Below are 12781 nucleotides of genomic sequence, written 5' to 3' on the forward strand. Positions count from 1 at the left end.
AAAGGTGAACCACCATATTGTCACTCCCGGCTACATAATCGTGGCAAATTATAACAAAGCCAGTAGTTTCGTGTGCAGCTCTTAAAACAACCACGTAGCCATTTAAGATACTAGAAAAAAAGACGAATTGTTACCTCATGGAAGAAAACGGCTACATACAATTGTCAATGCGTAAAAAGTAACCCACTTGCACAGAACACACTGTCTGGGTAAGGGGATTCACGTAGGGACAAGGTAAAGTGTACCCACACTGTCTGGGTAAGGGGATTCACGTAGGGACAAGGTAAAGTGTACCCCTGTCCCGGTAGCCTTATGGGCTATAAGGGCAACACAAAAAAAGAGAAAGTGGTGAGTATAAAAAACTTCCTTGCACAAAAATAAAAACCAGACTAGAAAAATCTGCAAGCACACTGGCGGTCTCACAAAGAGGCAAAAACAGCAAAAGGGAAACCTTTCTAATACTCCTCCGCCCAGGTGTCAACATTCACATTGTATGATGAGAAAGCAGGAAATTAAAAATGGCAGTGAAAGCACAGACTTTTATAGTAGACAAAAAAGATAAACAGCGTTAGTTATGGAAAAAATAAAATCTTGCAGTCGAAGGGCTGTGCTTCACCATACAACTAAATATTATTACAATCCTCTGCATAGAGCCTGAATATCCATTCATTGTGCTGGGATGGGAGTGAGACATTTCAGATGGTAAGCGTCCAGTTTGGAGTAATTTAGAGCCCGCAACAGAGGGCTCTTTTGTGTGGTAGGTGACTGCCACCCAAGTTAGTGGTTCAGAGACAAAGGTTAGGGTCTCCAATGAGGGGCAAAGGCCACATGGCACATCAGAGCCTGATGGTAAATGCACTATGTATGCTTGTGCGGGACAGGTAGGAAGCCTCATCTGGGTTTTAACTGTGAAAGAGCTTGATCATGTTCTCTTGCCAGTGCAAAGAATGCACACTTTTTTTTTTTTTTTTTTTTTAACTTCTTTTTATTGGTTTTACAACATAAAAGGGATGGGAGAGAACAAACAAAAAACAGAAACGAAAGTCCCTCTCCCATTGTCTTTCCCCCCTCCCTCCCCCCTCCCTCTCCCTAAAGGCAGCCGCATTATGTTCATGGTCCTTTGCCGCCTCGGGGCCGGCGCCGGTCGTTGTCAAGTTCGTGGCTGAGGGGCCAGTCTCCCAGTGGCCTTTCTCCTTTCCTCGGAAATTTCCCTTGGCCTTGTCTTTGCGTGTGTTTGCTGGTCTTTCCCAGTTGGAGTTGCACTGTTCAGAGTCCGCACAGGTCACAACCTCTTCTTTTCCTTCCCCTTAGTTCTCTCCATTGTGAGTTATGTAGTGCCTCCCGACGTGGGCGGTTCAATTTCGTCGTTTTCTGTGTCCCCTGGATCGCTACTGTCAGTCGTATCGTCATCGCCTCCACTGCCAAGCAGGTCTTGCACCAGGGAGTTCCATGCTTGTAATCTGGCTCCGCTGTTGCTCTCTCCCTTTTGTGTAGCTCTCGCCCAGACTGCCGTCTCCGCTATTGCCCATTTTTGTAGGTCGGCCCACCATCCTTCCTTCGAAGGGCCTTCTCTCTTGTTCCATGCCATCGCTATGCGGCGTTTCGCTAGTATCGTCATTAAATCTTTCATTTTTGCCACATGCGTCATCTGCCGGTGCCCTCTTGGGAACAGGCCCAATAGGTATGCTGCTGGCGTTCTTGCTGGCATCTGTATGTCTGCTGTCAACGCTTTTTCTCTCACCGTGTTCCAGAAGTCTGCTATTTGCGGGCACGACCAGAACATGTGCACCATGTCGGCCTGTTCGTCTCCGCACCGCGGACAGCTCCGGGATTGTCCTTCTCCTATCTTTGACATTCTCTTGGGGGTTAGATATGCTCTATGTACTATGTATATCTGCAGTTGTCTGAACCTGGCGTTTCTGGACACCTTTTTTGTGTACATGAGGACTTTGTTCCATTCCTCGTCTTCGAAGGGTTGTTGCAGTTCCTCTTCCCATCTCATCCGTGCTGTTAGTGTCTTTTTGTTGGTGTGTCCCAGTATTTGCTCGTAGAGTCTGGACACCGTGTGACCTCCTTCGGATATATCGTACCATGCCTCTAATTCTCCTTCGGTGTCCTCGGGTTCTGGCATAGCGCTCCACCTCTTTTTTATTGTCTGGACTAGGCTATTGTGTAGGATGAATTGGCCCCTGTGTACATCTTGTTCATCCATCAGGGTCTGGAAGTCCACCCACTGTCCGTCACGCCACAGGTCCCCAATTTGGGCCACGCCTTTGTCTTCCCATTGTGCCCTGTACGTGGTCAGGCTGGCCACTCGGGTGTCCACCAGCCCCGCCAGTGGGATGTGTCTTGAGCAGGGGTCTCGTATGCCCTGTGTCTTCCAGGCTCTTTTCCATAGTATTCGGCCTAGTTGGGCTATTTTGGGCAGTTCTTTGGCTTGGGCGGCGTTGACCCATAATAGCTCTCTCAGGTGATACTTCCGGAGTGCTGGCCCCATAATTATTGCGTCTATTGAGGTCTCTTCGCCCAGCCATCGCACCACAAATTGGAGTTGTGCTGCCAAATAGTAATGCTCGAAATCTGGGAGTTTGATGCCCCCCCACTCATAGCTTCTTTGTAGTGTGCTTAGTGCCACCCTGTTCCGTCCCCCTCCCCATAGGAAGGTTCTCGCTATGGTGTGTAGGCGCTTGAAAAAGGGCTTTGGTATGTTGTATGGGATGTTCGTGAAGTAATATAGGAGTCGGGGTAGGACTGTCATTTTTAGTAGTGCCGCCCGGCCTATCATGCCTAACGGCAGCGTCTGCCAGAATTTCATAGCCTTTTCAATTTTGTCTAAAGCTTTTTGTGTGTTACCTGCGTGTGTTTCCATGGTGTCATGATAGATCTCCACTCCCAGGTATTTGAAGGTGTTCGGGGCCCACGTGATGCCCAGAGGTGGTAATTGATCTGTCGGCACTGCGCGTAGGTCTGCCAGGGGAAACAGCACTGATTTTTCCCTGTTGACCACTATTCCAGATAACCTCCCGAATGCGCGCAGCGCCTCCAGCAGGTCCTGCAGGTGGGTGCGTGGGTTCTGTATGTAAAGGAGTATGTCGTCTGCGTATATGGATATCTGGTGTGTTTCCCCGTCTATCTCTATGCCTGTGTCTTTATAATCCGTTCTTAGGAATACTGCGAATGGCTCCAGGGCTAGGATATATAACATTGGGGACAGGGGGCATCCCTGCTTTGTGCCTCGCTCTATGCTCCATTCTCTAGAGATTTGTCTACCTGTCTTGACTCTCGCTCTCGGGTCTCTGTAAAGTAGTTCTATCCATCTTGTGAACCCTTGGCCAATCCCATAGTGGGTGAGCGTCCCCAGGAGCCAGTCCCATCCCACCGAATCGAATGCTTTAATTGCATCCAGTGAAGCTACAGCACACTCCCCACCTTCTTGGTTTGTCTTTTCTATAACGTAATGGAGTCTACGCAGGTTCCAGGACGTGTTCCTTTCTGGCACGTACCCTGTCTGGTCCGTGTGGATCAGGGTGGGTAGCACTCTTTTCAGGCGGTTGGCTAGTGCCGCCGTCAGGATCTTGGAGTCCTGGTTTATTAGGGAAATCGGTCTGTAGGAACCGCATTCGAGGGGGGGCTTGCCCGGTTTAAGGATCGGGACTATTATGGATTCTGACATACTGCTCGGGAGTCTTCCCATCTCGTATGCTTCTTCTAATGTTTCTAGTAGTCTTGGGGCTATATCATTTTTGTATTGTTTGTAAAATTCCCCCGGGAGCCCATCTGGCCCCGGAGATTTCCCTGTCGGGAGCTGGGCGATAACCTCCGTTAGTTCCTCCACAGTGAGAGGGGCATCTAATGTTTGGGCCTGCTCCTCCGTCAATTGTGGGAGTTTGATTTCCGCGAGGGCTTCCCTCAGGTCCCCCTCCTCTGCCTCCTGGACCCTGGAGTATAAGTCCTCGTAGAACTGCGAGAACACCTCGTTTATTCCCTCTTGGGACCTTATCACCTCTCCTTCCCTGTTCTGAATTTCGTTAATTGGCTCCCGCTTAGTCTCCTGCTTAGTTAGCCAGGCTAGGAGTCTGCTAGGCTTATCCCCCTCAGCATGTAGTTTTTGTATATATTTCCCGTAGTCTAGGCGTCCCAATCTTTCCCAGGTCTCCACGCACTGTTGTCGCAGGGTGGTGAGGTTCTCTTGTTCCGCCCCCTTTTCCCCCGCTTGTCTCTCCGCTTTCTCAATTTTCCTTTCTATCTCATCTAGTTGCGCTAGGGTTTCTCGTCGGAGACCTCCCATTTTCCCCATCGCCTCTCCTCTGACTACCACTTTGAAGGCTTCCCATACCGTTCCTGTGCTCTCCACACTACCCTCATTATGTTCAAAATAGTCTTCTATCACGCTTTGGATGTGTTCCTGGAAGCCCGTGTCCAGCAAAGCCTCTGCCCTCAATCTCCATGTTGGTATTGGGGCTCTCCTGTGTGTGTGCGCCCATGTGATCGTCTGGGGGGCGTGGTCAGATAGGGTTCGCGCGTGTATGTATGCCTCAGTGAATTCTCCCAGTGTCTCCCTGCCCGTGAACAGGTAGTCAATCCGTGTGAATGTTCTATGTGGGGCACTGTAATGTGTGTATCCCCTCTCTTCCCCATGTACCTTCCTCCAGACGTCCTCGAGTCCGAGCTGGTCTAGTATCTGTTGTAGTGCTCTCGCTGGCGGTGCCGCTCTCTTGTACTTATCGTCCGACCTGTCCAGCCGGGGATCCAGTGTGCAATTATGGTCACCTGCCCAAATCATCGTTGCATTCCTGTACGGGGCCAGCCGGGGCGGGAGCGTTCTGAAGAAGGCTGTAGCGTCGTGATTAGGGGCATAGGTATTTACGAGGCATATCTCCCGGTTTTCTAGCATCCCATGGACTACCAGGATTCTCCCTTCTGTGTCTTTCTCTTGGTTGATGAGCTGGAATGGGACGCCCGGGGCGACCCAGGTTATGACTCCTCTGGCATAGTTGGAATACGTTGCACTATACATCTGGCCTCCCCATTTTTTCTTTATTTTGGCCTGTTTTTCCGCCGTCAGGTGCGTCTCCTGCAGCAGTGCAATGTGAGTCCTTGTTTTGTTTAGCCAGGTAAAGATCCTTAGCCTCTTGACGTATGCGTTCATCCCCCTGACATTCCACGTGACAATTCTTAAGACATCTTGGTCTTTGTGGGGACTGGCGCCTGCGGCCTGCTCTTTCCCATGGGCTCGCTCGGTGTCTCGTTCTCACGGTGCGTTCCTGCCGGGGATCTGTGTCCCTTCTTCTGGCAGTTGAGTTTTTTGTCTCGTGCCTCCCGCCATCTTTTTGTTTGCGGGTACTGTCCCCTGAATTTGTTTTCCTTGCTGATTCTTTGTGTGTGACAACTATTATTTCTTGTCCTGCTCTCCTCCTCTCTTTGTGGGCTTTGCCTTAACTTCCCAACTGTTATAACTGTTAACCTAAATAACGTCAACAAACGCCCAGCCTCCTCTCCTCTGCTCGGGCTCCGTCGCTTTCCAGGTGCCGTTTTCTCCTCCTCGGCCTTGCCTGTCGCGGCGTAGTGTCTTGAAACTGACACTATGAACATTGTTTCTGCTGGGGCCTCTCTGTGGGTCTTGGCGGTTCCCCTTCTCCAAGTCTCGTGCTCCCGTTGTGAGTCTCTTTGCTATGGGCTTTTCAACTTGGTGGCTGTCGGTTGCTTTTTTCATAACTTCCCGGTAGGGCATCTCTACCGTCTCGTTCTTGCCCCCGTAGCGTTAGGTATGTTTGTTGTGCTCGATTCTAATCTCTGTTTTGCTGGGGGTGGTTTCTGTTTCGCTCGTTCCTCTCTGCCGGCTGTGGAATCCCACACTGATCCATCCACTCCTGGGCATCGGTCGCTGTCTCGAAGATCTGTGTTTTCCCGTCATGCAGTATTTTTAGTTTGGCTGGATACAGCAGCATGAATTTCACCCCTGCCGCCCGGAGGCGCTCTTTAGTCTGCCAGAACTGGGCCCTCTGCTTTTGCACCAGTACCGTATAGTCTGGATATATTGTTATCCTGGCCCCGTTCCTTGTGATGTTCCCTCCTTCTCTCGAGAAAGTCAGGATTTTCTCCCTATCTTTAAAGTTCATAATTTTTGCTATCATTGGTCTTGGTGGTGCTCCTGGGCGCGGTCTTCTAGTCAGCGCTCGGTGTGCCCTTTCTACTACGAAGCCCTGGGACAGGGTCCCTGCCCCTACTTCTTGGATCAGGAGGTTCTCTATGTAGTCCGTGGGGTCCCTTCCTTCCTCTCCCTCTGGCAGCCCCACTATTCGTACGTTGTTGCGTCGGGCCCTGCCTTCTGCGTCTTCCACTCTGCGTTCTAGTATATTAATTCTTTCCAGTGCTTCCGACATTTGTGTTCGCGAGGCGGACACTTCCACTGAGTTACTCTGTGCTTGTTGTTCTACTGTTGTCATCCTTTCCGCCAGATTTCTTGTGTCTTGTCTAAGAAGTCCCACATCTACCATCACTGCATCTAGTTTTCCTTCTATCGACGTCTTTAACGCCCCTATGGCTTCCAGTATACTGCTTTCCACTTGCCTGATCTCTCCTTGCGTGGCATATGACTCCGGCATGTCTTTCTCCTCAGCCCCCGGCTGCTGGCCGTCGTTCTTCCGGGTGTATGTCTCCATGACTGTTTGTTTCCCTCTGCCGCTTTTAGGCTTGTCTGGCATGTTAATGCCCACTGCTCTTGGCCTGTAGTTGGGTCCTGTTCAGTTTGGCTCCGTTTGCGCTGCAGTGGGTCCCTTTTCAGTTCCCCCACTCGTTTCTGCTCTTCCTGTGTGTGTTACCTTGTTATTAAGCGATATCTCCCTGTGACTTTACCCCTTCTGTCCGTTTGCCGTGTCTCTTTCCGGTGTTCTCTTCCCCCTCTCTTTGGGCATTTAGAGTTGGGTCTCGGCTTCCCTGACCCGCTCTGCGGTATGTTTCTTGTTCCCTGGGCCTGGTTCCTGTGTCTCTTCGCTGCCTCTCCTCTCAGGATCAGCTAGTCACCTCTGCGACAGGGAAGGGCTCTTCTTCGGTCCGATCTGTGGGCTGCTTCCTGACCGTAGGTCTCGACGCCTTCCCCCTTCCTCGTTCGATGTCGCGCCGTTTCCGTGGTGCTGTCTCGGGCTTTCCCTCCCGTTGCTGCCGTCAGTGCCTCCTCTCGCTGTCGGTCGGGTGACGCCTCGATCCTGCTTATGCCGGGCGTTGATCTGCTGTCCCCCTCGGTTCCGCTCCGGACTGGCAGGTAAGGGCTCCTCTTCGGCACTCCAATCTGTCGTTGCTGCTCTCTTACGCGTCGGTCGGGGGAAGCTCTTCTATGGTCTGGCCGTTGTGGGTTCCCTCGTTGCTCCGCTGTCCCGCTGTCGCTGTCGCTCACCTCCGTTTCAACGCGAGGGAATCTGCCTCGGTTCGGTCTGTGGGCCGCTTTCCATCCGTTCTGCCTCGCTTTCCGATTCTCCGATTGTTCAGCTGGGCCTCCGCCGCTTCTGCATCAAGGGGGGGCTCTCTCGGTCCGGTCTTCGGGTCGATTCCCGGTCTTCACCACCTCGTCTCTCGGGGTCCCACGTCGCCCTGTTGACTCTCCGCCGTTATCTCTCACCTTCGCTCTTCTGGGGTTCGATCTGTGGGTCGCCCCTCGCCTCGCCTTCGCTTCTTCTCCGCTCAGGTCCTTCGTAGTACCGCCGGGATCCTGCTGCCGCTGCCGCTGCTGCTCGTCTCCGCTTCGGCTGGGAAAAGCTGTTCTCCAGCTCCGGTCCGCGGGCCTCTCCCCGTTCTCGAGCCGTGCCGTCTTCACCTTCTCCGGGTCGGTATTACGCGGCAATCCCTGCAGTCGGCGTCTCGGGTTTCTGCCACTCCGGTGGTGTTTCGGTCTTGCCTGCGCTGGACTTCGATCAGTTGTCTCGTCCGGTTCTGCTCTTGCTCTTCGGCCCTCTTCGTGCTTCGGGACGAGGTTCTCTTTTCAACGCTGCGCGTCCGCCATTTTGTTGGTGGTGCCGCGCGCTTCTCTCCCTTCTCGTTCTCACCCTTCTGGTCTCCGTTTTTCCTCGGGTCTTCTCCCGTGTGTGCCTTGGATCTTCCGACGCCTTTTCCTCGCGTTTGTTGTCTTTTTATTTACTGAAATACGCCTTTCTCAGGATCTCTGGTCGGATCTGGTGGGAGCTCCTCGGAGTCTGCTCACTCTCGCATGGCCGCCAAGCCACGCCCCCAAGAATGCACACTTAAGCAAAGCTTATAACATCACCTTTAGAGGAGGTTAGAGCATCCATTCCTATTTTGGTGACTGGTTAGTGAGCTGGCAACCGTGAAAAGTACAAAGGAAAGCATAAAATGTAGCTTTCTACTGTGGAAAAGCCTGGAACGTACACTTTCTTCTTGATGTAAGAAGAAAAACATTCTAATAAGAAATAAGGAAGGAACAAGTTACTTACCTGTAACTGTTGTTCTCCAGCATGGGTCTGGCATGGATTCACATGCTCATGAATATTCCCCGTCATCAGGCTGGGAATCCTCGGTAAAGAAAAAAACTTTATCAGTTTCGTTTCTGATCTGTCTTTCTTAGTAGTAACCAATCACTGATCTCTGGGTCATACTGCCCCCAGCCAATGACTGCCCTCTCCCTAAGCCCCGCCTCTGGGAGCCATCCTCAGATTTGGTAGCACGTAAAGTGGCAGTATGACCAAGTGAAGAGCCGCAGAGGGGTAGGAGGGAGGGTTCACATGTGAATCCATGCCAGACCCATGCTGGAGAACAACCGTTACAGGTAAGTAACTTGTTCCTTCTTCAGCATGGGGTCTGGCATGGATTCACATGCTCATGAATAAAAGAATACATAGCAGTACACACATGCACAACCACGGGAGGTGGCAACAGGCTCAACATTAAGCAATACAACAACTCAACATTAAGCATCTCTTACCTCCTCACCAGGCTCGCCTTAAGCGAACAGGTTGTGCAGCACTGCTTGGCCGACCCTGGACTCCTCCCTGGAGTCCTGATAGACGCAGTAGAATCTTGTGAAGGTGTGTGTCGACCTCCATGTAGCAGCCCTGCAGATGTCCAGCAGGAGCACACCAGACAGGAACGCTGTGGTAGAATGGGCTCTCGGACGGCCGGGCAGCGGTCGGTTTGCCAACCGGTGACAATGCATGATCCAGCCGGAGAGCCATCTGGAAATGGAAGTCTTCGAGAAAGCCTTCCCTTGATTCACAGTCCCAAAGTTCACAAATGGCTGTGACGTCTTCCGAAAACTCTTTGTGCGGTCCACGTAGAACTTCAGCGCTCTAGCTACATCCAGCGATTGCAAAGTCCTCTCGGCCAGCGTCGAAGGGGACGGGAAGAAAACTGGTAACACCAAGGGCTCGTTGAGGTGGAAGTCCGACGGCACCTTGGGCATGAAGGAGGGGTGCGTCCTCAGCACCACCCTTGTGTCGTGAAAGGTGAAGTATGGAGGCTTGCAAGATAGGGCCTGGATCTCTCCCACTCGTCGTGCAAAGGTGATGGCCACGAGGAACGCTGTCTTCCACGACAGGAACTTCAACGGCGCCAAAAGCATAGGCTCGAATGGGGCACCCCCCATGAGCCTGGTCAGCACCACATTAAGCTCCCACGCCGATGCTGGAGCCTTCACCAGCGGGAACGATCGGAATAGTCCCTTCATAAATTCCTTCACCAGGCGATGAGACCACAAGGACGCCCGTCCCGTAGTCCTGGTATATCGGGAGATGGCAGCCAGATGTATTTCGATGGAGGCGTGAGCCAGTCCAGCTTTGGCCAGCGACAGTAGGTACGGCAGTACTTGAGGGGCCGTAATCCACAGAGGGTTAATCTTCTGTGCACGGCACCAGACAGAGAACCTCTTTCACTTATGTCCGTAGCACTTGAGAGTTGAGGATGCCCTGGCTTTTGCAAGAACCTCTTTGCAGTCAGCCGGGATATCGTACCCTCCAAACTCTAGTGCTGCAGAAGCCAGGCCTGCAAGTTCAGCGACTCCGGGTCGTGATGGAGAATGGCGCCTCCTTCTCTGGAGAGAAGATCTGCGTCTGCCGGCAGCTTGACTGGTGGGGACGTTGACAAGTCCAGAAGGTCCGGGAACCAGATCTGCCTCGGCCACGCCGGATCATTCTGCACCTGGACTTCTTGAGCTGGTTGATGAGACGGAGCAGCAACAGCAACGGAGGGAACGCATATAGTAACAGGCCGTCCCAAGGGAACGAGAAAGCATCGCCCTTGCTACTCGGCTGCGGGAACCTGCTGGCGAACCTCTGCCACTTGGAGTTTGTCGCAGTCGCGAAAAGATCGATCCGGGGTTTGCCCCATCGTCTAAAGAGCCGATCCACCTGGTCCTGACGTAGTTCCCACTCGTGGCACGAGCGCAGCTCCCTGCTGAGTGAGTCGGCGATGGTGTTTTTTATTCCTGCCAAGTGGAAGGGAACCAGAAACATCCCCTGGGTGACAGCCCAGTGCCACAGATCCTGGGCCTCCTTGGATAGGGCTGGGGATCTGGTACCTCCCTGCTTCTGTATGTAGAATATCGTGGTGGTGTTGTCGGTGAAGATACTCACCACTTTGTCCTTGAGGGACGGAAGGAACGACTTGAGCGCCCAGAACACTGCTCGAAGCTCCAGAATGTTGATGTGGAGAGACCTCTCCTCTGGGAGCCAAAGGGCTCTTGTGTGGAGGTCTCCGGTGTGGGCCCCCCCAACCCTCCACGAAGGAGTCCGTCGTCACCGACTCCTGAAACGCCGGGGTCTGAAAGTCCGTGCCTGCCGTGAGGTGCGCACGGGTACCCCACCATAGGATCGCCCGACGGAACTCCTCGTCGAGAGGGATCCTGTCTTCGAAGCAGCCCGTCGCCTGAAACCAGCGGGCATCGAGGAACTCCTGTAGTGGACGCATCCGATGTCTGCAAAGAGGTACAAGGTAGATGCATGAGGACATCATCCCGAGGAGGGACTTGATGGAGCTCACCCTGGCCACGTCCGTGGCTAGCAGGCGTTGCACCTTGCCCAAAATGGCATTCGTCCTCTCCTCCGACGGGGAGGCCGATTGCCCCACTGTATCGAGCTCCGCTCCCAGAAACAGTGCTACTTGCGACGTAACCAGGTGGGATTTGGGGTAGTTGATGGCGAATCCCAGTTCCGTGAGCAGCCGGACGGTCCTCGCTGTGTGTTCGACGGCGAGTTCTCTTGTCCTTGCACGGATTAGCCAGTCGTCCAGGTAGGGGTAGACGTGGATCCCCTGCAGGCGCAGCCGCGCTGCCACTGGTGCCAGGCACTTGGTAAATACCCGGGGTGCCGACTTTAATCCGAACGGCAGGGCTCTGAATTGTTAGTGGCATCCCTGAACAACGAACCGGAGAAACTCTGTGTCCTTTTAGAATGGGGATGTGGAAGTAAGCATCCTCCAGGTCTAACGACGATAGGAAGTTGCCCTCCTCCAGCTGTCCCAGCACGTGCTGGAGGGGGACCATCCTGAATTTCTGTGCCTTGATGTACTTGTTTAACCGACGCAGGTCCAGGCTGGGGTACCAACCACCAGTCTTCTTTTTGACAAGGAAGTACCTTGAGTACACTCCGGAGCCCCAGAGCCTCCTGCGCACGAGCTCAATGGCACCTTTGTTGAGCATCGCCCTTACCTCCAACAGCAGTTGAGGGACGTGATTCTTCTTCCTGGCCACTGGAGGAATGCAAGGACACTTCTTTTGGAATTCCAGCGAGTGCCTGTTGGTCAGGGTGTCCAGCACCCAACGGTCGGTGGAGATGGACTCCCACACGCTGATGAACTTCGTCAGCCGGCCTCCCACTGGGGTGCTTCGGTGGGGACCCGACGCTACGGCCGGTTCTGTCCTGCTTGGAGGAGGCCTTGCAAACGACAGCGGGATCCTCCTTGCTTGCCGCGACCTCTGTAGGCCTCCTGGGATGAGGAGCGGGCTGCCTGGCGGTATGTAGAAGAGCCACCGCTGGATCCCTTGGAGACACCCAGTCTGCCTCCGGAGCTCCGAAAGGGCTGTCATTGTTGAAGTACCCCTAGGGCCCAGGCCGTCTCCGAGTCGGTCTTGATGGCCTGGAGGGACTCATCCACTGTCTTCCCAAAAAGGTTGCTGCCGTCGAACGGCAGATCCAACACTCTGGTCTGAAAGTCCTGGCGGAAGTCTGTCGCCTTGAGCCACCCTCGTTGTCGTAGGCAAACCCTGTTGCCGATCTGGCGAAATCCAGTATCGGCAATGTCCGTTGCCACCGTTATGGCGTGATCCGACACCACCTCGCCTTCCTGAAGAATCTGTAGGGCCTCCACTCTCTTGTCTGGCAGGAAGTCCAGCAGGGGAGCTAACTTGAACCAAAGCTCCCTGTCGTAACGGGCCACGATCGCTAAGGCATTGGCCGCCTTAATCGTCGTCGCCGCCGACGAAATGACCCGTCGTCCCATGGAGTCCAACTTGTTGCCCTCGCTGTCCGGTGGGGAAGTGGAAGTTGATGCTGCCGCACCTGCTGCCTTCTTCTTGGCCGCTGCCGAGACGACCGAGTCCGGCGTAGGCTGGGCCCTGAGGCAAAAGGGGGCGGCGTCGGGGACCCGGTACTTCTTCTCATACCAGTCCCTCTTGGCGGGCGTCGTAGAAGAGTTCTTGAGGACAGCCATCCCTTCGTCCCAGATGTCATCGAGCAACGCCACTGCCAGGACCGTCTTTCTCTTGGCCTCCCGTTGTTGATAAAGAAAGCCTTCCTTCTTCTGTTCGTCCAGGCAGAGTTGGAAGAGCTCGGACGCCCTG

At 53.5% G+C, this 12781-nt stretch overlaps 1 protein-coding gene across 3 annotated transcripts in view; it reads right to left on the reverse strand.

Moving 5' to 3' along the window:
• Nucleotides 1–12781, reverse strand: part of MBTPS1 (membrane bound transcription factor peptidase, site 1) — a 1184166-nt gene that overhangs the window by 723902 nt on the left and 447483 nt on the right. The window lies entirely within an intron of this gene.

Source organism: Ambystoma mexicanum, chromosome 1p (assembly GCF_040938575.1).
Source record: "Ambystoma mexicanum isolate Mex_15411 chromosome 1p, UKY_AmexF1_1, whole genome shotgun sequence".
Taxonomy (NCBI): Eukaryota; Metazoa; Chordata; class Amphibia; order Caudata; family Ambystomatidae; genus Ambystoma; species Ambystoma mexicanum.